A 27,079-nucleotide genomic window follows, 5' to 3' on the forward strand; every position below is an offset into this window, starting at 1 on the left:
ATCATTCTGTAAATAAACCTTAGACAAGTCATAATTTGACAAGGTTATGAAATAGTTAAATTTCTGAATTGAGGCTACTTTTACGGCCATTCTTGTTTTTTTTCTTTTTATTCATTTTGAAAATTTTTTATCATTTATTAATTTAATTCCTTTCTCTCACCTATCTATATTTGGATGGAATGACCTAAGTCAGAACAATATTTAGTACGCAACTAACAGCGGCCTTGTCTCTACTGGAGTGGCTAAAGTATGCTGCAAAATAACATTCTAATATCCGATTCATTGAGCTGCACCTATTTGTCATGGCATGTGATGAGTATCTAGCAACACCACTTTTGCACTTATGACCTGTTCAAATTTTATGTCCTATACAAGTGTTTGCAAGCTATATAAATCCAGCTGCAAGTTGAATATCTGAACTCATAGTTAAAGATTAATAAATTAATGATCTGAACTCACAGTTTAAAAGTAATGATCCTTCCACTACATAGGAATAAGCACTAGCTAGGTGAGCAAACAGAATGTAAGTTTGATTCTGAATCCATATTTTACCCAAATATAATTGCTTTTGATCAGACCAGTTTCAGAAGAACTGCTTTTCATTCAATGCCTTTCCATCACTCCAAGATATAAAACGAATGGAAAAAGGGAACGTGTGTTAGTGCTTAAACAAAATGAGAACATGGAAGAAATTTGCCTATCAGTGGATCTTATATAGTTCAGATAGATTTTTGATGAACCAGAAGGTTCTTTTGAATTAAATCACCAGTCATCTGAAGCTCTTTCAGAAGTTTAGACAGCCCAGCAGTGACTTGCAATTTCTAATACCAGTGACAAATGACCTAAATCAAAAATATTGGATTTGCATATTCATAATGCAATTTGAGTACTAATGCTCTTGACCACTAGGGAACTTTTGATATAATTATGTTAATTTCCAATATGTTTCCCAGTGTTCTCTCTGTACCAGTGATTGCTTACATGAAAGTTAATATTTTACATTTAAAATAAAGTATGAAAATAAATAGCATAGTTTGTTTCATAGAAGCTGAATTATATTAGAAAGTATATTTGCATAAGCAAATATGAAGATAATTGACAGATTGTGGCTGAATTAATACCAAGAGTTTTGTTTATATTTAAATTGCCTTTAGATCAAAGTCACTATGTTGTAACAGTTCTGTGAAAAATGCATTGGCTAGAAAATACTGCAGTTCATTTGGCCACCTTAACAATTGATGCCATGGTTTCTTGAGCAATTTGACTGCTCAATATATATAGAGGATGTAGACAGACAAAATAAATGAATTGACATGCCCCTGTCCAGTGCAACCTCAGAATAAAGCCTTGACAATTATTAAGCAAATTTTATTTCATCTGTGAATAATTAATAATTAATGATGTGAATATATACAGGACCTGGAAAATAAATAATATAAAAACCACCTTTTGTTCAACCTACAAACATAAAATGCAATTCAAATCTGAATGTTTCCCATCAGGTTATAAGAAAGTAGATATGCACATCTCAATGAAAACACATTTTCCATGTTCTCTTCTTTTTGAATAAGCTCACTAAATTTCTGTCATGAAAAGGTTAAACAAACTTTTTCCAATTTACCTTGGTTTCACCCAAACAAGAACATCAAATATGTCTAACTGTAATGCATATAAAATATTTAATACATTCGGAACACTATGTGACACAGTAAGGAATTAAATTCCTCTTTTTAAGAACAATGATTGAAGTTAGAAGAGCATTAGAGGAACAATGAACAGAACAAACACATGTATTGTGTATGAATTTGAGATACTGTGAATAATAAATAGTGTGTTCATTGTATGATGATTGTAATGTTAAATTTAGAAGACCAAATTTTTGTGTAGATTAATTCAAATAAAAATAGTAAAATTCTTTCCAAATTTTGGCTACATAGTAGCAAATGTTCTTATTGAACAAAAAGAAAAAGATTTGCTGATTAGAAGATCAGAGTTCTGAAGCTCTGCTTTATTAAGTTGTCTGAGAACTTGCATAGGGTAATGTTTGAGTGCTTTGGTGGTAACCTTAAGAATAAAAAGTCATTGCCGAAGTTAAGAAAAGGACATTTTTGTTCAGCAAGATCTAACTGGAATGAATAACAATGAGATCATTAATCAAAACAGTGCCAATGTCCAAGATATTCTAAAAATTTAGAAAAGAAGGGTATTTCTGCATGAAGAACCACATGTCAAAGAAGATAGCGGTAGAAAGGGCCAAGATTAAAAAAAAAAAAAAATTCACCAAGAAGCCACTGTGAAATAAATTTGCATAATGTTGCATTTCACCTTTCTCCAGGGGGAAGAGGACATTTGATAGTCCTAGCCAGGCCATCCTTTATAATTATAAGCCCTAAGTCTTAAATGTAAAATTAAATAGGATAGTGTGTATGTGTGTATTTAACTGTTCCTGGTGATGTTATACTAAACACACAAAGGAAAAAAAAAAAGGACCTTACAGCCATATTATTTTATATTGATCCAATGAGTTATGGCTTGCTATTGGTGCTATATAACATTGTGTATAGCTTTTGTTACTAAAATAATTGGGCTGAGGATAGGATCTGTAGCTCCTGACTCCCAAATTGACTATTTACATTTTCTACCAAATCTGAAGAATCCATAGGTAGTCAGTAGGTACAGCCAAAAATTGAATATTATCCTAACTAAATCCTTGTTTGCACATCCAAGAGTATTTTCTTTCTTCTCTTAATATCTGTGATATTGCCCAATCTTTCTGATGGACATCCTTCTTTACTTTTCTAACTGTGCTCAAAAACCTGGCCAAGATGGAAAGTCCATGGGTGACTGATTGATTGATTGATCTTCTTGCTAAGCCTTGCTCACTGGCCTGAATTCCATAGTCTCTTTCTTCAAGCAGAGCTACTTGATCAGTTTTCCTTGTTTTCATTGTATTTTCTTTCCACAGCTGTGTCATTCCGTGGAGGATAGTACTATGTCTAAGACCAGATGCCCTAAATCATTTGGAGGATGGTAAATGTCCCCAGAATAGGCTCAAAACCCATCACTAATCTACACCTTCTGCCTCTAGAGCCTATATTTCACCTGTCAAATCACATTTTATATTTTAAGATGCATTTTCATTCCAAAGTAGTATGCAACTACAGTGTATTTTAAGCATATTCAAGTAATGGAAATGGAAATAATCATCTCCCTAGCTTTTTACAGTAGTTCTTTCTAAACCACAAAATTTGGAAAGAATGTATATCTTGCTGGGATTCTTAATTTTAATGAATTATGACTTATAATTTCCTTAAATTCAGTGCAATATTTAAATTGAAATACTTAATAGGGCATGAAATAACCAATATTTTCTAAGAATATCTTTGCCACTCTACATTGGTCAAAACATTCCTACTCCCCATAAATTAATTTCTTCAACAAAGATAAAAAAATAGAGAAAGTTTAATGGTAATAATATAAATTAACCAAAGGCAATTTTCTAAATTATATCTCCTAACATAAAAAGAAGTTGTAGAGAATGATGAAAAAAGTATTTGTCCTGAAAAATTCAATGAAAGAATCAGAAATTTTAAGGCTGAATCATTAACACATAGATGATGAAGTTTTATGTCCATATATGAGTAGCAACTGATTGTTCTTTTTAAATCAATGGATGAAGAAATAAACAAGGTGCCATGATTTCCTGATTTTATTCACACACATTTTGATAAGATGAATGTTAGACAATGTATTTAATGACTGAGGGCTTCATATAACCATAGAGTAGGTTATCTTTTTGAATAATTTTATTAAGCAGCTTTTGTGTAGCTCTATTGCATGCTGTTTATATATTAGTTATGACACAACAATTTATATTCCAGCTATACACACTTGAGAAAGACGGATATATTCAAGTTTTAAAAGAATAACTTTTATTTGTTAATGCCATCTCTATCTGGATACATTTAGAGCAGTGTATATATGGAACTGTCAAGTTCAATTCATTTACTAATGACTTCAGTGTCTTTTCTGACGGCCTAAATTTCATTGAACATCAGTTGAATACTACTGAATACGTAGAGCAGATTCACTTCCAGCATGTCACATTTCTGTCAACAAATAATCTAAAAACTCATCATTCTCTACATCACATTCTACTTTGGATGAGCAAATTTCACATTGTGAGACAATGTCAGCTATGTGTTAAACTGATACTAGAGGTTCATGGATTTAATTTGCTAAAGCCACATATTTTTAAAAATGGACTCAGAGAAGGTAACATCAATCCTCAAACCCCCATAAAATATGATTGGGCAAGGAGAACTGTATTATTGCATCAACACATTTGGTATTAACTATGATAGGTGGGTGGGTTTTAGATTTAGTTTAAAACCTCACCTACTTAAAACTCTTACAACCAATATTAGGATGGGTAGTGATAAAAAACCATTTATATGTGTATTTGCTTTAACCCAAGAGAACAAACAAAAACATAAAGGTGCAAAACCATACATGCACACACACGTATCTACAAAGTCATATAAGAGATTATTCATCTTATTTTTAGTGAGACGTCATATGTCTACTATTCACAAAAGTAAATAATAGTGATTTGTGGGATTAAACTATTTTTGTTATAGCATAAATTCACTTTATATTTTAAAATAGAATAAATACTTCAGTAATTTTAAACTTCTACAAAACAGAAAATGTCATAAATAAGATTTTTAATGCATTCATGTCCCTTTCTCATTTTCTACCTCCATTCTACTTTTCCAAGTTTGTTTTAGATTCTAATAGGTAGAGCAGAGATCAAGCATATATGTTACGGAAAATCCTCCTAAGATGTTTCTAATTAGAGCTCTTATGCAATACTCATTTTGCTCACCACCACTCTCCTTCTCCCTACAATTTTGTACTTAATCTATCACCTCAAAAACATTTTAATGTCATTGATCCAAGCTATGGTAGCTTCTAATGTTACACCCAATTTCATTTTATGCTAAGAACCATTGCTTTCCTTGACATGTTCATTCTTATCATAAACAGCATTATAAATTTTACCCAAAAAGTGAATTTTTAAACCACTTTAAGGGACATAGTGTGTGTATGTGTGTTTATATGTGTGTCTGTATGTGTGTACATAACCATATATCAGGGCAAGTAACTTAGAGCTAGATTTAAATGAAAGTGGTAAGCAGTCAGCTGGCCATATAGTCTCTAAGAGACTCACTCTTACTCATAGCAAATGTAAACCAAAATGAGTTTACTTTGAATAGTACACATCGTATTTCTCTTGCAAAAATATTAAGTGTGCACATATAAATATCAATAATTATATGCTCAGGGTGGAGTCTGCTTAAGATTTTCTCTCCCCCTTCCTCTGACCTTTCCCCATGCTCTCTCTCTTTCTCTCAAATAAATCTTTAAAAAAAAAAAAAGAAAAAATGTCATCAGAAAGACATTTAAAGAAATAAGATTTGAAATTTTTTCAAAACCTTTAAGATTCTGACCACAGATCCAATAAAACTCGTGAAGGGTAAATAAAAATAAATCCACACCTAGAACATTAGAATAAAACCACATATCCAAGAAGAAAAAGAGGAAATCCAGAGAGCCAACAGAACTGGCAGAGGTTGGGGGTTAAGCGGTAGGGAGGAAAGATGATAAAATGTCTTCCAATAAAATGTTATATTTACTGCTGTTTTCTTATCATATATATTATATATATATATATTAATTTGCTGAGAAAACATGATTTTCCATTTAAAACTTAATTAGATTTCATAATAGAGCAACAACAAATTTATTTTCAGAAAAGTGGAGAGACTTTGCCATCCATAGACCTCTTCATTTAATTTTTAAAGATTTTATTTATTTTTTGAAAGAGAGAGAGAGAGAGCACAAGCAGGGAGGAGTGGCAGGCAGAGGGAGAGGGAGATGCAGCAGGGAGCCTGATGCTGGATTCAATCCCAGGACCCTGGGATCATGACCCGAGCCGAAGGCAGACGCTTCACCGACTGATCCATCCAGGCGCCCTGACCCATAGACCTCTTTAAAGAATATTTTAAAAGTTCTATTTCTGGAAGAAGGACAATAATCGAAAATGGAAAATTTGGGGGAATGAAGAACAATTTAATAAATGTGTGGTGAATATAAGTGAATACTGACTATAGAAGCAAAATTAAATTTTTCCCTTGGGGTTACAAAATGAACTACAGTATACAACAGTAGCCGACAGGTTATGCTGTTTGCAGGCTCCTTGTATTTTCCATAATCAGGAAGTTTTCAAAATTGGTTTGACCCAGCTGCTCACCAATGTCAACAAGAACACAACTTTTTAAATAGCCGTATATATGGATATATGGATATAGATATGGATTTGGCATAGGTACAGGTACACGACCGCAGGTGCTGAAGATTTCAATTAATCACATTTGTTTCCGGGTTTAAAAGTCCCATCTAATAATTTTTCCCATTTCAACCCAAATTTTCACTCCCATTCTCCTTCCCGGAATTCCATGTTCTAGGCAGCCATGTAAATGTATGTATTGTGTACCTTTTATGTACTTTTGCAAAAGACTGCTGTTTCCTTATGCATTTTTAATGAAGGTAAATTATATCGCTGGCCCAATGCCTTTCTAGCTCACTTCTCTGCCTTTTGCATTCACAGCTTCATTCTAAGGCCGCTTCTCTCTCTGGTGCCATAGTTCTTAGGGCCCCATTTTTGTATTCATGTTAATAGAGTATTTACCCTTTAACTATTAGAAAATAAAGAAAAGATTCTGAGTTTTATTTTGATTGGGCCAGCTTAAGTCAAGCACCTAACCTTGAACCAACACTGTTGTATAGGGGATGGAATTACACTGCTTTATTTAGGCCAAATAAGTGTTTAGGAAATGAGCCGATTCTACCCAGACTGTAAATTGACTTTAATAAGAGCGAATGCTTGGTCTCCAAAGGAAGTCTGAATGGGAAACTGCGAAGGGAGTATAGACGCTGGATACCAACAAATCACTGTCTTTTGGATTGCTGCTACTCCAGACACGCTCTGCAGGCCAGGGGCAGTCCATAGTTCATTACTAAACTGACGAGATACGTAAAGAAATTGGGAATGTGTGTGTTCAGTGTAAGCATATAGATATTCAACACTCAGAATCCTTATTTCACTCCTAACAACAAAATGTTATGTATGTAATAATAATTTTCTAAATTCCACATCTACAGGAATGCTTTCAATAATCTACACATATAATTTTAAAAATATTTTCCTGGGGTGCCTGGGTGGCTCAGTTGGTTAAGCGTCTGCCTTTGGTTCCGGTCATGATCTTGGGGTTCTGTTATCGAGCCCCACATCGGGCTCCAGCTGATGGAGCTGCTCTATGGGGAGCCTGCTTCTGCCTCTCCCTCTGCCTGCCATTCCCCCTGCTTGTTCTCTCAATCTCTCTCTCTCTCAAATAAATAAATAATCTTAAAAAAAAAACTGTTTAAAAAATATTTTCCTTTTTCATTCTGTGCTATTTTTCTGATTTATTCATTTAAATATTATGTAAGGTTTATTAAATGTAATATTTAGAACATTGAGGACTTAAATTTTATACCTTTGCTTTCATTGAATTTTTCTATTTATTCATTTTTATTTTATTTTACAAAAACAGGAGAAGCAAAGAAATAAAGCTAAAACAAAAACTGAGCACTTCACCACATATAGTTTAAGAAACACTGTTCCACTGGATTAAACTAAATCAATGGTTTTCAAACCATGTAGTGCCAAGTGTCCCATGTACTTCAAAAAATGATTTTTATCAGTTTTATTCATTGAATAAAGGAGTCCAAAGACTGTGAAATATGATTTGCAATCCCCTGAATATGATGCTCTGTCACTATTTGATCTCACTTATAGTCTTATAAGAAAGTTCCATTAAAAATGGCTGTTTTCTACGGGATTTTCAGATTTGTCCAGAGCTTAATTTCTTAATTAAAAATGGAACAAGATAAAGTAATTCAAAATATAAAAGTAAAAGGCTCTTAAAACATTAGGAACAACTGCTAAGGAAATTATAAATGGAAAGGTCTAGAGTAATTTCATTAGCTAATGATTAAGAGGCTGCCATGACTGATGTACAGCCCACATAACCTGTAGGGTAAGCCCAGAAATAGCGAAGTCATAGTTCATGAATAAAAATTTGTACTCATTGGGGCTCCTGGGTGGCTCAGTCGTTAAGCGTCTGCCTTCGGCTCAGGTCATGATCCCAGGGTCCTGGGATCGAGCCCCGCGTCGGGCTCCCTGCTCGGCAGGAAGCCTGCTTCTCCCTCTCCCACTCCCCCTGCTTGTGTTCCCTCTCTCGCTGTGTCTCTCTCTGTCAAATAAATAAATAAAATCTTAAAAAAAAAAAAAAAATTTGTACTCATTCTCTTTTATTCCTTTTTCTTTATGTTTGAGGTAATAGCATGGCTTGATTCTTCTCCTTTATTATTTTTGTAAATATCAAAAGGGAGAAACATTAACATATGCTTATTAAATTAAAAGCGTATACACATATAATACATTGTTATGTTTTATAAATATACTTTTTTGATATCTAGCAACTGCCCCCAGATGTAAAATTTTTTTGTTCACTGATAAAATTATTCACATTCATTTTCATAGGATTTTATTATTCTTAATTATCCTCAGATTTAATAACCATGCTAAAATAGAAGTAATCATACTTTTATATTTTTTCTTAATGTTTCCTTCAAAAAAAAATTTTTAAATTATGTCTTATCAGAAGGAAAATAAACTGAATTTTAAAGTAGAAAGTGGGAGTTTATCATTGCTCAGTTTTCTTCTAATGAATATTAGACCTTTTAAAGTCTATTTTCCTTAAAACATCTGATTTTATAATGCCATAGAAGGTATTTAAATTTAGAATAGTAAAAAAGTAAAATATTAATATTTTAAAACTATATCTCAAAAATCAGATCTCAGAGATACTAACTCATTGAAGGGTTGTTGTTGTTGTTTAAATGCCAAATAAAAGTTGCTTTAACTGAAAGCTTGCTAACATACTGACAGTTCATTTTACGTATCTCTTCGGTGCATGGTTTTTGTGGGTTTTTTTTGCTGTAAATGAATTTCACCATAATGCAGTGGTATGACAAAACAAAAGAAAAAATAAGAGTATGTGTTATATGCATATCTTCAGCAATAATTGCTAAATAGTTCTAACATTTTTAAGTGCTGTAGTTTTAAAGGAACAGAGAAACCCCAAGGAATATAGAGGAATGTTTCCTATCAAGATTAAAATTTGGCTCATTTAAAGTATCTGTTACTTTTTTTTTTTAGCACAACATATCCTAGAAAAAAATCCATATTTATATCTATTGCTACAGTATATGATTGAACTCAAAGTAAGATTGATAGATGCATTTAGAGTTATGGAATTATTTCATAGTTTTATGAAGGATAACTTACATCTTATGATTTTTATGTACAAAATCCGATAAGATCAATTACATGGTGCCAGTAGACAGGACTAAAAGAAATGACGATATATTTATTCTAAAATTAGAGAGAGACAGACAGACAGACAGAGAATCCTAGTTTTCACTTTGCTTTTAATAGAAAGCTATTTAACCTTGGGCAAGTATCTCAGTCTGTGTGGACCAAATCTGTAAATTGACAGGGTTGAAATAGAGGGAACTTCTTTTAGGTTCTAAATTGTTTAATTCTATGAAATAGGTATTGAAGATTAGTAGCGTAAGAAGGGACTCAAGTGAAATAAGTCAAGCAGAGAAAGTCAATTATCATATGGTTTCACTTATTTGTGGAACATAAGGAATAGCATGGAGGACATTAGGAGAAGGAAGGGAAAAATGAAGGGAGGGAAATCGGAGGGAGAAATGAACCATAAGAGACTATGGACTCCGAGAAACAAACTGAGGGTTTTAGAGGGGAGGGGCGGTGGAGAGGTGGGTAGCCTGGTGATGGGTATTAAGGAGGACTTAATGGAGCACTGGGTGTTACACGAAAACAATGGATCAAAAACTAATGATGTATTGTATGGTGACAAACATAACATAATAAAATTAAAAAAAAAAAATAGAATGGACTCAATGCAATCCCCACTTCTCTGAAGTTAGTTGAGTGAGTATGTCTTAGATGGGTGCCGGGAAGCATATTCAATCAAAGCATATTTTGGTATTCATGCAGAGGATGCTTCTGCTCTCAGAGTCGTCCTCGTGTCAAACAGTCCTGAGGTAAGAATGCAGACTAAAGTTCTTCAGCTTCAGCTATGGGTAACTTTCTAAAGGAAGTGACTCCACTTGCATAAATAAAAAAAAATAATCTATAGGTATATCTGCAAATTATTCCCGAAGTTAAAACGTTGTGAGTTAGATTACTATTTTCTTTTTAAAGAGAGGAACCGTGTCTTCCATTTTATTGTCACTTAAAAGTCTTTCTTTCTGAAAATGTAGTCTCCCGGTTCCCACCTAGTGTGTTATAATATTTTGATATGCCATGGTATTTCATATTTCTTACAATCCTTTTGGCAGCATGAGGTGAAAACTGAAGAAATGGCAGAGAGGATATAACAGTTGTTTCCGTTAGGTTTCACTGCTGTTTGTTTTTGGAGTGTATCTTCGTGCAAACAGATTAACAGAGAAGTAAAATAATGAAGCACCCATCAAATTAAGACCAGTGTAAAGCTAACTTTTACCATATTGTCTAGGTCATAGTAGGAACTCAACAAATGTTTTTTGAAGTAGTTTCCTATGACCTTTTTTTTTTTTTTAAGTAAACTCTACCCCCAGTGTGGGGCTTGACCTCATGACCGTGAAATCAAGAGTTGCATGCTCTTTTATTGACTGAGTCAGTCAGGCACCCCCACCTATGGCCTTTTTAAAAATAGCCTCATACCTCTCTGTGATTTTGTTTGTGTTCCCTTTACAAGCATGTCTTTCTCAATCAGCATATTTCATTTTAATTATGAGAGGCGTTGAGATCATAAAACTAATTTTGGTCTTCTCAACCTAGCCAAAGTTTTCTTTTTCTTTTTGAACAAAATTAAAACTCACCAGTGATGATTCTGAGCATGCTATTGACTGCCAAATTATCTATTCTTCTTAAATTATATGTTCTTCTTAAAAGAATTTCTTATGGGGCACCTGGGTGGCTCAGTCAATTAAGCGTCCGACTCTTGGTTTAGGCTCAGGTAGAATAAAAGAATTTACTACATATGTAGTTAGTTGACTTTTATATACAACCTAATGCTATCTAGAATAGATGCAGCATCACTTACTTTAGTTCATTTATTCATTCAGTCATTTATCCAATAAACAAATCTCTCTCAGTGTCCATAAATATAAAGACTGGATATTCACATTTACCTTTACTCTTGCTTTAAAGCTAAAGTGACTTATACAGACTCATGAGAAGAAGAAAAACTCTGAGGCTTTGTGCTTTGGAGAATAGAAAAATGATTTTTCTTCTTTATGCATGGAGAAATACATTGCGGAATGAATGACATGAGAAAAAAAGCAGAGAATCAGGAAATTGCAGGATAGGTAGAGGAAATACTGTATAATTCCCTTTAAATGGGATATTGAAAAATACCAGGAAATAATGAGACACATACTGGAAAAGGAGGCTAGGTATGGAGTATGAGCATGGAGAACCTTAAATAGCAGACCAGGATTTTTTTCTAAATGCGTAGGGAAATATTAACATTATTTGAAACTGGAAGAGGATAATAGTAAGTTCAGAGCCATGCTCTTAATAATTCATTAAGAAGTGGTTTTAATATAAATTGCAATGGCTAAGGAAAAACACTAGAGATGTTGATGAGTTTAGGCAGTATGACAAAAGTATCTGAGCTGTGGAATGCTAACAGAGATAGAAGAGCCCACAACAGGTGCACATGATTAATAAATGAGAAGAAGAAAAATAACTCTGAGTCTTCATGCTTTGGAGGGTAGAAAAATAATGGGGACACAAGTGTATGAAAGTAGGAAGACAAATTTAGTTTGATACATATTGACTTTAAGACATTAGAGGACTACCCAAAAAAAAAAAAAGAGAGATGATCAGCAATGACTTGGAAATGAGCTAAGATATTGTGATTCCATTAATGTGTGAGTTCCTACAGGGCATGACATTTTTGTGTTCCAAACAACAATTCCAGAGACTCAAAGTGATGTGTGCCTAATATGTCTTCTACAGTATAGGTTCTAGACAGATCACAATCGACAAATAAGTACTAGGACTGCTTCCTTTATGTCCTGTATATATTTGCACACTTCTAACTTAGCACCTATAATCTTATTGCAGTCATATATTTAAACAAGTGTCTCTTCCTACTAGGCTGTATATGCACTTTGAAGGCAGAGGACATTCCTGAGTCATTATGTTTCTCGCACATCACTTAATACTTGACACATAGAATATGCTTAATAAACTCTTAGTGAATAAATAAATGAATGAATGTCACATCAGAAAAAGACCTGAGGTCAAGGGGTGCCTGGGTGGCTCAGTTGGTTAAGCGACTGCCTTCGGCTCAGGTCATGATCCTGGAGTCCCAGGATCGAGTCCCGCATCGGGCTCCCTGCTCAGCAGGGAGTCTGCTTCTCCCTCTGACCCTCCACCCTCTCATGCTCTATCTCATTCTTTCTCTCAAATAAATAAATAAAATCTAAAAAAAAAAAAAGAAAAAGACCTGAGGTCTTGTAGTAAACCTGACGTGGGGAATGGCACCACATTCTTAATTAGTTTTGTTCTATACTGTCACAATATGAAATGCCCAAACTCTCTAGTATATGTATAAATAGATAAAACCGATTTAGTCCCAACTTTTGTTTCCACTCCCTGTTGTATCAGAAACAAGATTCTCATAATTAGGATTCTGATATTTAAGAATGACCACTGATTTTATGACTACTCTTAATTATAAGAATAATTCTTCTTATCTGCCATTAGTTTTTAAAGTTATGCTATCAAGCAAGATTACTCAGTTCTACTTTCCTTATTATAAATATTTTCTTTTTGGACTTTTTATTTGGTGTTTGTGTACACAAAATGAATAACATGACACATGAGTAACAGACCCTTCCAACACTAAAAGCATTAATTTTGTTATCAGATACAAACTTTATTTTCACTTAAGCTGACTGAAAATGAAACTAAAAACACATTTAAAGTGTTAGTGATCTTTGTCTATTTACTAAGCCTCTTTAGACCTCACTGAGAAAAGCATTACTTTTGTCTTTTCCTCTTGGCTTATCAGCAGCTTTTTGAGTTCTTCACAGAAGCAGCAACAATGGAAAAAATTCCAGTGACATATTAGCTGCTATCTTTTCCAGATGGCAGTGACTCTATTAACAGCAGGAAAGCAAACTTAAGCACCCAGCTTGCATCCAATCCAGTACAAAGATACTCTAAGAGAATATCTAAGTTGGGTCATCAATTAAATTCACTCTGAGGGGCCATTAAGGTATAATATATTGTCAGTTCAGCTAAATTACAGTCCTAAACAAAATCGGCTTCATTTGTCTTCTGTCTGTAGCTCCCCCTGTTGGCAATATCATGCTGTTTACCCACAGCAGATGGAGTAATACCCAAGAGCAGTGGCGAATAACTCATCATCTGCAAGGTCAAGCCATCTTCATATTTCTATCCACATGCTTGTGGGTTCCAAGTTCTAATACCATCTCTCACAATTGAAATACATTGGTAATAAATAAATTCAGGGGGAGTAGTGCCTCATTTAGAAGCCAGGTGAATTCTCTATCAGCATCTCTTATTTTTCAGATCAGCCCTTCGTATAAATCCTCATGAAACATGTGTGCAGTTCATCTTTCAGGGTGTTAATGGCTAGCTGTGGCTTAAAATATTATATTGTGAGCATTTTATTCAAGAGCCACTGAGGTTGATTAATTCTCCAAAAAACTTTGTGGAAAGTTAGAAGGGATGAATTTAAATGTTGTTTGAATGAAGCTCTCTTGTTTTTGCAGACAAATTCAAAAGATGAAGCCAGGGTTAGCTCACGTATGAGAGGATGCTGGAATTGCTAGAGCTTTATGAAATACAAGATATTAATGTTTATTCTTCACCTCCTTGGTAATCTGCTATATACCTACTGTTTAAAGAAAATGCATTGACAAACATCAGAGCTCAGAATCTGAGCATTACACACAGTTCACCATGCAAGGATAATTAAAAAGGAATTCCATTCTTAACTCACATCTGTCAAAGAACATTAAAAACATCTAATTCATAACCACAGCAATCCTTCTGAACAGCTGCATTTCTTCCCCCCCCCAATTTTCTCATATATCACACACTCAAGAGCCTCTCATTTGCCAACTGCTTTCAGCAAATCCCTCTATTCTCAAGCATATTCTTCAAAACTTTGTGCAAATCTTATTTTTTTTAAAAAGGTAGTTTCCGTCCCTTTTATCCAGTTTAGAAATTACTTGCTCACTCCCATTAAGTTTCTTCTACCAAGACTGGTAGTATAAACAGGGCTTGCAGTTATAACATTCTCTTTGTTGGGGAAAAACAGACACTTAAATGCTCAATTTAATACTTCATTCTGCTCACCTGACTACATATGCTTTGGAATATTCTCCCAAGTTAAAGACAATCATGGTTAAACTTATTACCTTTGTCATTATGTTTAGAAACGGAGGTGGTAAAAGATATCAAATGATAAAATCTGACTGGATTTTGGAATTTGTTTTCCTGAATTCTTATGTTTTATTTTTTTTAAAAGAGTTTATTTATTTATCTGAGAGAGAGAGAGTGCGAGAGAGGGCACAGGTGCTGGGAGAGCGGCAGAGGCAGAGGGAGAAGCAGACTCCCTGCTGAGCAGGGAGCCAGTCGCAGGATTCAAGTCTAGACCATGAGATCATGACCTGAGCCAAAGTCTAGACCCTGAGATCATGACCTGAGCCAAAATCAAGCGTCAGATGCTTAACCGACTGAGCCACCCAGGCACCCCTCTTATATTTCATAAGAACTTAATTTTTATGACTAGAAAATTTTGAATTTTTACCAAGCAGAATGTTTATAAGCCCCTTGATGTAGCATTTACATAACAGAAAGTCCACTCACTTCAAGTGTACATTTCAGTGGTTTAAAGTACAATTAGAGAGTTGTGAAACCATGACCATAATAATTTTAGAAACTTTTCATCATCTCCGTAAGAAACCTTGAACTCTTTATCAAGTCATTCACCATCCCCACCCCCTTCCCCTAATTAGCAACCACTAAAGAGATTTTCTATCTCTTTAGATTTCCTCTTCTGATCATTTCATATAAATGAAATTATTCAATATGTGGCCTTTTGTGTCTAGCTTCTTTTATTTAGCATATTGTTTTCAAGGTTCATCTATATTGTAGAATGTATCAGTATTTTATTTCTTTTTTATTGCCTAATAATATCCCATTGTATAAATACATGATATTTTGTTAATCCATAAACATCTTAGGAAAAAAACAGAAGAATCAATGCTGGTGATCATGTGTTAAACAATATCTTAGCTCCAACTTGAAAAGTCAAGTGATGAAAAAGACTGATTAGTTTGACTTAATTAAAATTAAAATACAGTGTGCCTCATAGGACACTATTAAATAATGAAAATGTAGCCCATAAAATGTAAGAAAATATTTGCAAATCATGTATCTGATAAGAGACTTGTATCCAGAATATATTAAGAACTCTTGGGGCGCTTGGGTGGCTCAGTCAGTTGAGCATCTGACGCTTGATTTTGGCTCAGGTCATGATTTCAGGGTCGTGAGATTGAGCCCTGTGCCCAGCTCCTTGCTCAGTGGGGAGTCTGCTGGAGATTCTCTCTCTTCCTCTGCGCCTCACTCCCTTGCTTGTGCTTTCTTGATCTGTCTCTCTCTAAAACAAAACAAAACAAAAAACACCTCTTATAACTCTATAATAAAAACACAATCTAGTTTCAAAATTAGACACATAATTTGAATAAATGTATCTCCAAAGAAGACATATGAATCACTAATAAGCCCATGTTAATACTCTCAACATCATTAGTCAATAGTGAAATGCAAATCAAAACAATGATGAGATACCAGTTCACCCCCACTGAAAAGTCGATAATAAAAATACAGATAATAAAGTGTTGATCAGGATGTGGAAAAACCATAATTCTTATACACTGCTGATGGGAATGTAAAATGGTGCAGCCACTTTGGGTAACAGTTTAGCAGTTTCTCAACATGTTCAACATAGAGTTACCATGACTTCAAAATTCCACTCCTAGATATATACCCTAGAAAACTGAAACATATGTCCACACAAAAACTTGAATGTGAATGTTCCTAGGAGCATTATTCACAATGTCCAAAAAATAGAAACAACTCAAACTGCTTTCTAAGAGTAAAATTACTAACAAATTTTAAAGTGGTTTTTATAAGGTTTTTAAAAATGTTGTGATAACATTATCATCGAAAAATGGCAGTTTTCCAGTATGGAGTTTACCCAAAAAGTTAAAAATAGAAATACCATACAATTCCACTACTTGAAAAGAAAATGAATACACTAATTTGAAAAGATATATGCACCCCTGTTTTCACTGAAGCATTATTTACAACAGCCAAAATATGGAAGCAACTACCTAAGTGTCCATTGATAGATGAATGGATAAAGAGTATGCGGTATATACATATATATATATATATATATATATATATATATATATATATACACAATGGAATATGACTCAGCCATAAAAAATGAGATCCTGCTGGGGCGCCTGGGTGGCTCAGTCATTAAGTGTCTGCCTTCGGCTCAGGTCATGATCCCAGGGTTGTGGGATCAAGTCCCGCATCGGGCTCCCTCCTCTGTGGGGAAGCCTGCTTCTCCCTCTCCTACTCCCCCTGCTTGTGTTCCCTCTCTCGCTGTGTCTCTCTCTGTTGAATAAATAAATAAAATCTTCAAAAAAAAAAAAAAAATGAGATCCTGCTATTTGTGGCAACATGGATGGCCTTAGAGGGTATTATGCTAAGTGAAATATCAAAGACAAATACCATGTGATTTCACTTTTATGTGGAATCTAAATAAAACAAACAGAAACAGAAACAGATTAAACATATATAGACTCTCATACATAGAGAGAAGAAACTGGTGGTTGCCACAGGAAAAAGGGTTGGGGGGGAATGGGCAAAACAGGTGGAGGGGATTAAGAGGTGCAAACTTGCAGTTAGAAAACAAATAAGTCACAGGGATAAAAAGTACAGCTTAGAGAACTCAGACATTAATATTGTAAGAATGTTGTATGGTGACAGATAGTAATTGCACTTATTATGGTGAATACTGCCTAATGTATAGAATTGTTGAATCACTATGTTGTGAACCTAAAATTAATATAACACAGTATGTTAACTGTACTTTGATAATAAAAAAAATTTAAAAATAAAAAGAAATTTGTTAAAATGGCAGCTTTCTAAAACAAATAATACCCAATATTTTATCATAAAGCTAGTGAAACATAGATTTTACATCATATTATTGTCTACATCCAAAACTATTCTTTTACTTATTGGGTTTAATTCAGACTCAGGTGGTTTGTTATTGCTTCTCAAAAAAAATTGAAAGTACTTCATCAGTGTCTATCCCCTCTCCAGCTCTATCAAATGTCACTTCCCAATCCCTGCCTTGCCAGTATCTTCCTACAAACCCATGCATACATGCAAACATCCTGACATAATCATTATTGAATATTCCATGCAGAAATTACAATATGTTTGCATTCTTTTCACCTCTTTCTAAAATACACATCCTTTTCACCCAAATATCCCTATGTATACCACAAATAGAACTTATTTTTCTTTTAATGATTTATCTGTTCATTTAGTCAGCATTTTTGAGTAGTCTGTCTTGTACCAGGATACTAATTTAGACTCTGATGTACAACAGCTAATAGAGAAAGGAAACAAATTCTCTCTTTACAGAAATTAAATTCTAGTAATCCTAGATAATCCTCAGATAGTACTTTCTCCAGAAATGATATGTCACCACATACACCCCCTCCCCAACACCACAACCACCTCCACCATTATCACCACCACTAGGTTTAGGTAGGATTCTCTTTAGATGAGTTCATAGTATTCCACACTTCTTTCTTCATATCATCTATCACACTATAAATAATCTGATTACTTGTGCAAAAGAATGTAATGATTGAACTGAGACTTGCTGGATGAAGAGTAATTTTCTAGAGTGAACCTCTATGGGATGGGGTTCTATTAGAAATTTATAGCAGCTACACAATGCTTAACTGGGGACAAGCATTTCCATATAGTTCATACTTATAAAGCATTTGTTGATTTGGCTCCTTGATTCGATGTCATTATCTCATTGAATAGTTCTGCAAGTCCTCTGTCCCCTTTTTGCACACAGATGACTCTTGTGCTACCAAGTAAGTGGTTGGATGCTCCACTTTTGAAATATTAACAAAGCTCTTCACTAAAGAACACACACAATTTACCACTTCTGCCAGGTTTTCAAGAGCTTTTAGGAAAGAGTTATTAATATGCTATTGCTATCCCTTTCCTTTGCCTAGGAGAGCATTAGAAGTATATATATGTAGACATTTTAATTGCTGAAAAGATGGATATTTGAGCAACTGAAAAAATCTATATACTTAAAAAATTTTATATTCACATATGATGGATATTAGTTCATCATGAATGTTTAGGCACTTAATGACCCAGATTTTTTCCACTTCATAAAATGGAATAAGTAATGTACATTTTCATACTCCATTAATTCAGATGACTCAGGTATCATTTAGTAAATTAATATTTAAGTGCACTAAATTTGATATACTCACATCAAAGTAAATTTGATGAAATAAACATACATTTGAATGCTAGCTATACTTACTACCTATCATGCTCTTGCTTGATGTCTGTACTCTGAAATCTGTTTGTATTTTTTTTTTTCTTTAGTTTAAAAGGACAAGTGCTTCTCATTCTTTGTCTTACCACAAACAGGGCTGGATCAAATTCCAAGGAATAGAAAGGCAATTATCATCTATCACAAAGCTTTACTTTATAATAGGGGACAAGGAGGATTTACCAGATTAAAGAAGAGAATTCCACCTCAAATTGGCTTAAAGCAAAACAAAAACCAAAACAAAAACCAAGGTGTGGGAGAGGATTCATTGACTCACCTAATTAAAAAAATACTGATGCAGATTAGGCATGAATGAATCCAGGATTCCAACCATTCCATTATAATCCATCCCACTCTTTTGTTACTCTGTTTCTGATGTGTTGCCTTTATCTCAGGCAGGCTCTTCGTGCCTGAGACCGATGTACAGCTCCAAAGGTAAGTGCTGCCTCCTGTGGTACATCCCACTGCTTCGCCAAGTAAATGAGAGTATCATGTTTTCCCTGATAGAGTCAGCAAAGAGCTTCGTGTTGAACAGAACTAGTCACTATGGCAAGTGGGTGTTGCATTCTCATTGATCAGTTATAGTTGCCTCCTGCAAGGAGGTATGAGGGTTACCCCACCCAAACTACATAGTCTAAAAGTGAAGGAAGTACAAGTTATCCACTACAAAATGGATGCAGGGTGGAAAAAAATCAGAAGTCTACCTCAAAGCCCAATATGCTATTAACATTCTAAGCTCATCCATACATAGAAAAACAAATTATCCATGTAATGATAAATAAAGATCCACTTTGACCCTTCCTTATCAAGTTGGGTGCCCACATTGACTGAATTTAGTTTAGTTTGTGTGTTTTTAAAGATTTTATTTATTTGTTTGGTAGAGAGAGAGAGAGCAACAGAGGGAGAGGGAGAAGCAGACTTCCTGCTGAGTGGGGAGCCTGATGCGGGACTCGATCCCAGGACCCTGGAATCATGACCTGAGCCGAAGGCAGATGCTTAACCGACTGAGCCATCCAGGCACCCTGAATTTAGTTTTGATGAATGAAAGTTTTGTACTTTGAATTCTTCCTTTCCTTCTTACCATTTGAATCACAAATGCTTTATAGTTAGGAATTCTATGTTAATGGTTAAATTGAGGAATAAATATTTACTTGATGCAGATTTTCTAAGCTAGGCAAATAAAAGAGCATTAAAGAATTAATTAATATACCCCTTGGCCCACAGTTTGAGATAGGAATAAAGGTGTTGCCAGTTCTATCCCTCATCCTTAGAAGGATCTGCTTATACAGAATTTGGTGAGGTATTTTCTGTTCTGCTGACACACTTTTACATGGAATGTCCCACAAGAAGTAAAAAATTCCATTATTAAGTGGTAGATGATACTTCTTCAAAATTGATATCAAGATTCGAAGGAATAAAATATATTTGCCATGTATTCCAAGAAAAGAGGCTAAGAGAACAAGAAAATATATCTAAAATATTTAATAAGTGAATTTCAATTGAGAAGAGGGTAAACATTGTAAAACGCTGGAAACAATTTTAAGCAGTTCATTGAAAATCTTAAAAATGAGAAAAATACATAGATTCCTATTATAAGTTTTGGGAAGCTTTGGTGCCTACATCACATCTTTTTGGTTTCCTTCTGATTTTGGCTATATAGCTAGAGTTGACTGCTTGGTGCACACTGACTTGTAAGGAGAAGTGAGTCTGTTTTTCTGTGTCAGGGCTTTTCTCCAAAGTTATACAGGAGCTTGTTCAGCATACATAGCTACAACCCTGGATGGGAGAAGCGTTAAATGCCTCTGAGGGAGCATTTAATAAATGAGAGATGAGAGATGGTGGATAAATATCTCTGTAGATGAGTATAATGAATTGCAACACCAACCACTAAGGATCTAGAACAAAGCTACACTTTTTATAATGGAGAAGAACCTAATTCTTGTAAAAGATCTCCTGAGTCTGTAATAGAGACAATACGTTCCCACGGGACATCAAAGGATGGAGCTATCAAAAATGAGCTATATATGTATTTTCTGATCCACTGCATCATAATTGTCAGGCAATCATTGTAGCAAACCATTGTGCCATGAAAATGATGCATTTGGGATTGAAGCCAAGATTGAGGACAAATCATTTAAGTGATTTCAATGACTAGCCCAGACCCCACGGTAACTCACCTTTGTTACCTACATCTATCCTTCAGCTCATTCCTTTGGCCTTGTGGCTACAGTAGGCTAGCCGAAAAAACTAGGTTGGTATGAGCTACAGTTTCTACTTTTGCAGCTGACCTCGAGGCATTAATTGTTATTATTTCTTTTAGCACCACCAATTCTAGGTTTGGATGGCTGATAATGAGGGAAATCTAGATTGGGTGGGTAAAGGGAAAAATGATGAATATTAAATGCAGTTTCAGGAGCAATAGCATAAGTGAGGGCTAATTTATTCTTCTAAAATTTTGATATTGTCTATATTTGAAATTGCAGCTAGGCAAAACCGGCAAAATGAGTGAGAGTATGGATTTAGCGTGGGTCTCGGGCCATCTACGTGAAGCTGGAAATGAATTCCAGCAAATGCTTTGGTACAACTTTTCCATGCTCTTGGACCACCTCTGATTTCACTCACAGATGTGGAAAAGAGCTCGGTACATACTGACAAGTGATACCTCAAGCGCTAATAGAATGGATCTCAGTTTTTTGCCTCAAAGCTCCCCTTTGAAGCCCAAGATGCTGCTCAGGTTAAGCAGGCCCAACTCTGAAATGATAAAGCTAACTCCAGGGGCTATACTCAAAAAACAGGGGAAGGGAGTAAAGGCACGTATGCTCTAGCCTTTCATCCTTTGGAAGAAAGGATCAGGGAGGAACTCTACACATAGCTCAGAGGCCCTATGACAATGACCTTTGTAACAAGCATGTATTAACATTTTCTCCACCACTATCTCATCCTACCTGTTCCATTTCCATATTCCTTCATTTTATTTCACCTCACAAAGCAAATTCATACAACCAAGATAGTCTTAATCTATACTTTTGGGGGAACCCAAAGAGTAATAGTTATAGTAATGGCTAGTTATTTCAAGAGTATTTTATTCTTGCTGGGAGGATGCTGAAAGGGTAGTAAGAAGTAGCTGCCTTAAATACAGGACTCTATCTTTAGTATTTTATAAACAGCTCAAATCCACTGAAAGATTAGGCTTGCTGGTTTGGAGGGAGTGGAGAAAGCAAAAATACCCTGTGAAATGAACAGAAGTAAAGTTCTGAACCCTACTAGCTCAGTGGGTCTTGTGAAGAAAAGAGCTGTGGTATGACCTCAGGGAAGGTGTCTGCATAGCATAGGTAAGCATGGGAGTTCACACTCAGCAAAGCTTCTCATTGTCCAGATAAGCAGAGAATTGCTTGACATCAAAGGAGCACTGTGGGTTTCAACAAAAGGAATTTTAGTAGTAACCATATTTGATGGATTAAAATTGCTTGCAATAAAACATCCCATATTCTAGAAAGGAAAATGGGAGCGGCTTCAAGAATCAATTATATGGATGTTGCCCATTTTATTTTGCATGGATACTCTTAATCAGGATTATAGTAATTTAAAGAAATTAAATCTGAGTTTATGGATTGAGATTCACTATGTTTAATGCTTTACTTGGATTAATCGATTTAGACTTCAAATAGTCTTACAAGGTTCTTGTTATTGATGTTTTGTGTGTGCCAGGCATTTTTCTAGATCAGCATAGTCAATGTAGGATCATCAAAGAAAAGTGTCTTCTATTTCACATTAGAATAATGACAACAAAAAACTGGGTAAAAATGTGAGTATGAAATAATATCTTTTGTTAGACTCTATATGATAGAATTGAATCTTATCAGTTCTAAGAGCCATATTTTTTGTATTTAAATATCTACAAAATTGTAATACGTCTACTAATTGATGGCTTACCATACTTTAATTGACACTATTTTTAATAGTTTTTTTCTTAGAGGTACATAAAATATTAGTTTGTCTTGCAATTGAAGTGGCTTAATTAGATCAAACCATAAAGGACAAGATAGAACCATAGATAAATGGAGAAGAAAATGGAGACAGAATATGTAAATTTAGAAGGGGGAAACTGATAAATGAAGGACAAAAAGCAGAAGATGAATACACCAAGAAAATATAGAGACCTTATCACTGGAAGGGAAAGGAAGAAAGTAAAAGAAAGATAAGGGCACTAGAAAGAAGGAGATGAAAGAAATAAATCCCACAAGAAATGCGACTCTTGTCAGTTACAGGTGGGAGAGATGTTTCATTTCAGACAGCAGGAAATGAAAGCTTGATAGGTGAAAGCTGAATGGACCCTACCAACAGTTTAAATGAAAAAAGTGACCATTTCAATAATAAAAAGGAAAGTGAAATAACTTTTTTATTCATGCTTAAGTCAAGGGTCATTTTAGCGCTTCTGTGTAGCAGTGTATTTTCAGCAAACAATTACCAATATGTTAAAAATAAGATTTCAGGCAACATATGAGCAAACGTATAACTTTGCTGTATTATATTGCACAGTTCTGAGAGAGTTTGTTGTGAGATGTAAATTACTTTCCTTGATCTCTCCGGGTCTATCATGTGAACGCTTGACACATATTACCTACGGTGCCTCTTAGGCTGAGACTTCCCAAAGGGAGAAGAGAAAATCCAACATATATTCATTCATTCATTCACACATATACATTCTTAGTTTATTCCTGCTACTATGTTAGGCTCTGGAAATTTAGAAATGAATTAGATACTAGGAGAGAGAGATAAGATCATTAGAGAGAGTGATAAATGCTGTCACTGATGTATGCACAGAGAAGTATGTTGGGGAAAAGGGCTGGGGAGAATGAAATTGCAAGACAAGAGTGGGAGGAGTCCAATCAGTGCAGGACTAAGAGGGCAACTAAGAAAGGGCAAATCTAATTCTATTTACATTTCAGTGAAGATCAGGGTGACAATTATTAATGGGCCTTTAAGAATTCTTGTACCTTTGTTCCTTTCTGTTATATTTACCATGGTTTTCAGATAATTAGTTTTTTCTTAAAAAAGAGCTTTGTAAAACTGATGGTATTTTTTCTTAAAGAGGAGGGAAGGGCACAATTAGGAAGGTATTTTAGGTGGACAAATGCCACCTTTTACCTTCATTACCACATACACATGTGTCTTAAAGAGAAACATGCCCCTCTGATACACAACACACACACACACACACACACACACACATGTATTTTTTGAGGTTTTTGTGAAGTTCCTTTTGGATCCTGGGAACAGAAATATACTCAAGATACATTACCCCAGAATCAAGGAATATTGTAAAGATACACATAAAAAGCATGGAAACATGTAAACATTTTCTGGTGCTGAAAAGTCATCCCTCCTGGTATGAAACTTTTGAATATGTTATGTTACATCTCAAATGGGATTTTGGATAATCCAAGATACTCTCCCTATTTTAAGGTCTGTAACCTTAATTATATCTACAGTTGGGCTCAATCTAATTACATGATTTTAAAGTAAAGATTTTGCTTCAGCTACAGTCAAAAAATGTGCCAAAAAGAAAACTCAGAGAGATTTAAAGCAGGAGACTGCTTTGATGCCCCTTTGTTATCTCTTCAGGTCCCATATTTAAGAACCAGAGAGAGGCATCTAGAAGTTAAAGATGAACCCCAGGTGACACCCAACAGAAAAATGAGGACTTCAGTTCTACAGCTGCAAAGAATTAGATTCTGCCAACAACCTGAATAAGACTGGAAGCAGATTCTTCCTCAGGGCCTCTAGACAAGAGCCTAGGCCAGCTGACACTTCTTTGATTTTGACCTTGTAAGACTCTAAGCAAAGAACCAGCCATATTAATCCAGACTTCTGAACTAGAGAACTGTGAGATAATGAATTTGTGTTTTTATAATCTGATAATTTTTTTTATGATAGCAAAAGAAACCTAATAGAGCCTTAAAATCACAGCCCCCAAAGGAGGGGAGTGAATAGGTGTGGTTGTATATATCCCATATATGGTGTCCTTAATCGGCACAATGCTCCAGTCTATGCAGCATGTCATGGTCTGGCCTACAGCTGGCTGCTGTAGGCAGCACTAATCTTCGCTCCATTAAGCTGTGGCCTTGGAAGCGAAGTCACAGACCAAAGGCAATGCAATATATCCAAGGAAAACCACCTTAGCCACTTTGTTCAGAAGATGGTCATTACAATCACTAAGGATTTCTTATTCTGCTCAGTAGAAAATTCCTTAGTAAATTTGCTCTTATTCCTTATGGTAATTTGAAATATGCCCACACATTTTCTGAAATTCCCTTCAAAAGGAAGAAGACTTCCGCTGCTTCTTTTGAGTGTAACTTGGACTTGATACTCACTTTCAAAAAATATGTCTATTTAAAAATAATAATAAAGTAAAAGTGTACTTATTTGGAGACTAGGTCTAAAAGGCATCACACTTTCCTGATTGTCCTTTCTCTTGGATCACATGCTCTGGAGGAATGTGAGGTTATCAACCCCATCTGATGGGTTGATGGTCCCCTCATTAGAGCCCCTGAAACAGTGGAAGATAGATAAGTACACTTTAGCTAAGCTACTTATGAATTCCTTACCAAAAGAAAATAAGATAGCAAAAGTTTGTTGTTTTAAGAGCTATGTTTGGGGCTGCTAGAGGTAAATAATATTTCCTGCATGATCACAATTTCTATTTTTCAACCTCATATTTCATTCTGAATAAAATGGCATTAAGTTATTATTAATGATACTTCATAATTTTCTTTTTCATGTCCATGTGAAGTGTAAAATATGAAATCAAATTATCCCAGTTTCTGTACCAGAGTGCTTATGACTTCCCATTTGTACTGCCATATTATATGCAAATAAAACCTGAAAAAATGATTTAAAGATCTGTTGGTTCAAAGCAGATTTTAGCATTTGTAATGTGATCCATCTTTCTTAAGGTGTTTGATTTTTTTCCCCCAAACTATGATATATGGTTATTAACTGCTATACACAAATCTCCACTTTCACTGATGCTAGTAGTTTGTAGAGAGAAAGCATGTAGAGTGAAAGAACAGGACCGCTTACCACTTTAAATTAATATAGCTTAATGGAATTGAACAACTTACTGTTTTGCTATCCAGTGCCTAACATCTGAGTTTTATTATTTTATCTGAGTTCTTTAAAGGAATTCAAAAAAGACCTTTATGTATGTGTCAGCAAAAGTAAGTGATAAAAGACTGGAAATCCATCTGCTGCATATAAGGTAGAGACTGGGTAAAATGAGTAATAATTTCAGTAATAAATGAATTACAGTATGTGACTTCATTGTTTATAAATCTTCCCCAGACTTTGAAATGTCATATAAAGGTCAACCATGGCAGCTAATATAGTCATGTTCCCTTAGCAAAGGTGCTGCCCTATAGCAAGTTTCCTACTTGAGCAAAACTATTAGGGGCCACATCCCATGACATATCCTTTGGCCACAACTGAATGAACCATGGAAGATCAGTTGACCTAGAAGCCACCAGAATCCATAAGCCAGCCAGCAAAAAATGAGGTGGTCTGGCATGAAAAGAAATTATATCCTCAAAGAGGGACAAAGTTGGACACAAGGAGATCCTCTCCTTTGGCAATTGTAACTAGAAAATATGACAGAATCAAGCAACTCCTCATCAGAACAGACAATGAAACTGGGTATAGATGTAAGGCATGAAGCAGGAGAGGCAATGACAGTAAGTGGGCCTAAGTTGTGAGTACACAGAAACTATAAATAAGCAAAGCCAAAGGCCAAGAATCTATAGAGAGTATCAGTGACAGATGCAGTGAAAGAAAAATAAGAGAAATGCCAATGATGATAGAGATTTGTAAATTTCTAATGACAAAGAAATTATGTAATGTAAATCAGTATTAAACACTTCCATTCCTGAAGGTAAATTGCTGTCTCCACATGCCAAGCTTTATTGCTATTACTGTTATGAGATTTTATGTCCATTATGTCTACACATATTTTTAAAATACACTTCCGCTGATTGAGTTAGACTAGGTCTGTTTTACTAGCAACCCTAAAATAAATACAATACAATGATGCTTACTGAAGACAATCATTAGCACTGTTTTTCTAGATCTCCAAATGGTGTGTGGATTTTCATATATGTATGTGAGCACAGGCCAGTCCC

Source organism: Phoca vitulina, unplaced genomic scaffold (genome assembly GCF_004348235.1).
Source record: "Phoca vitulina isolate PV1807 unplaced genomic scaffold, GSC_HSeal_1.0 scaffold5, whole genome shotgun sequence".
Classification (NCBI taxonomy): Eukaryota; Metazoa; Chordata; class Mammalia; order Carnivora; family Phocidae; genus Phoca; species Phoca vitulina.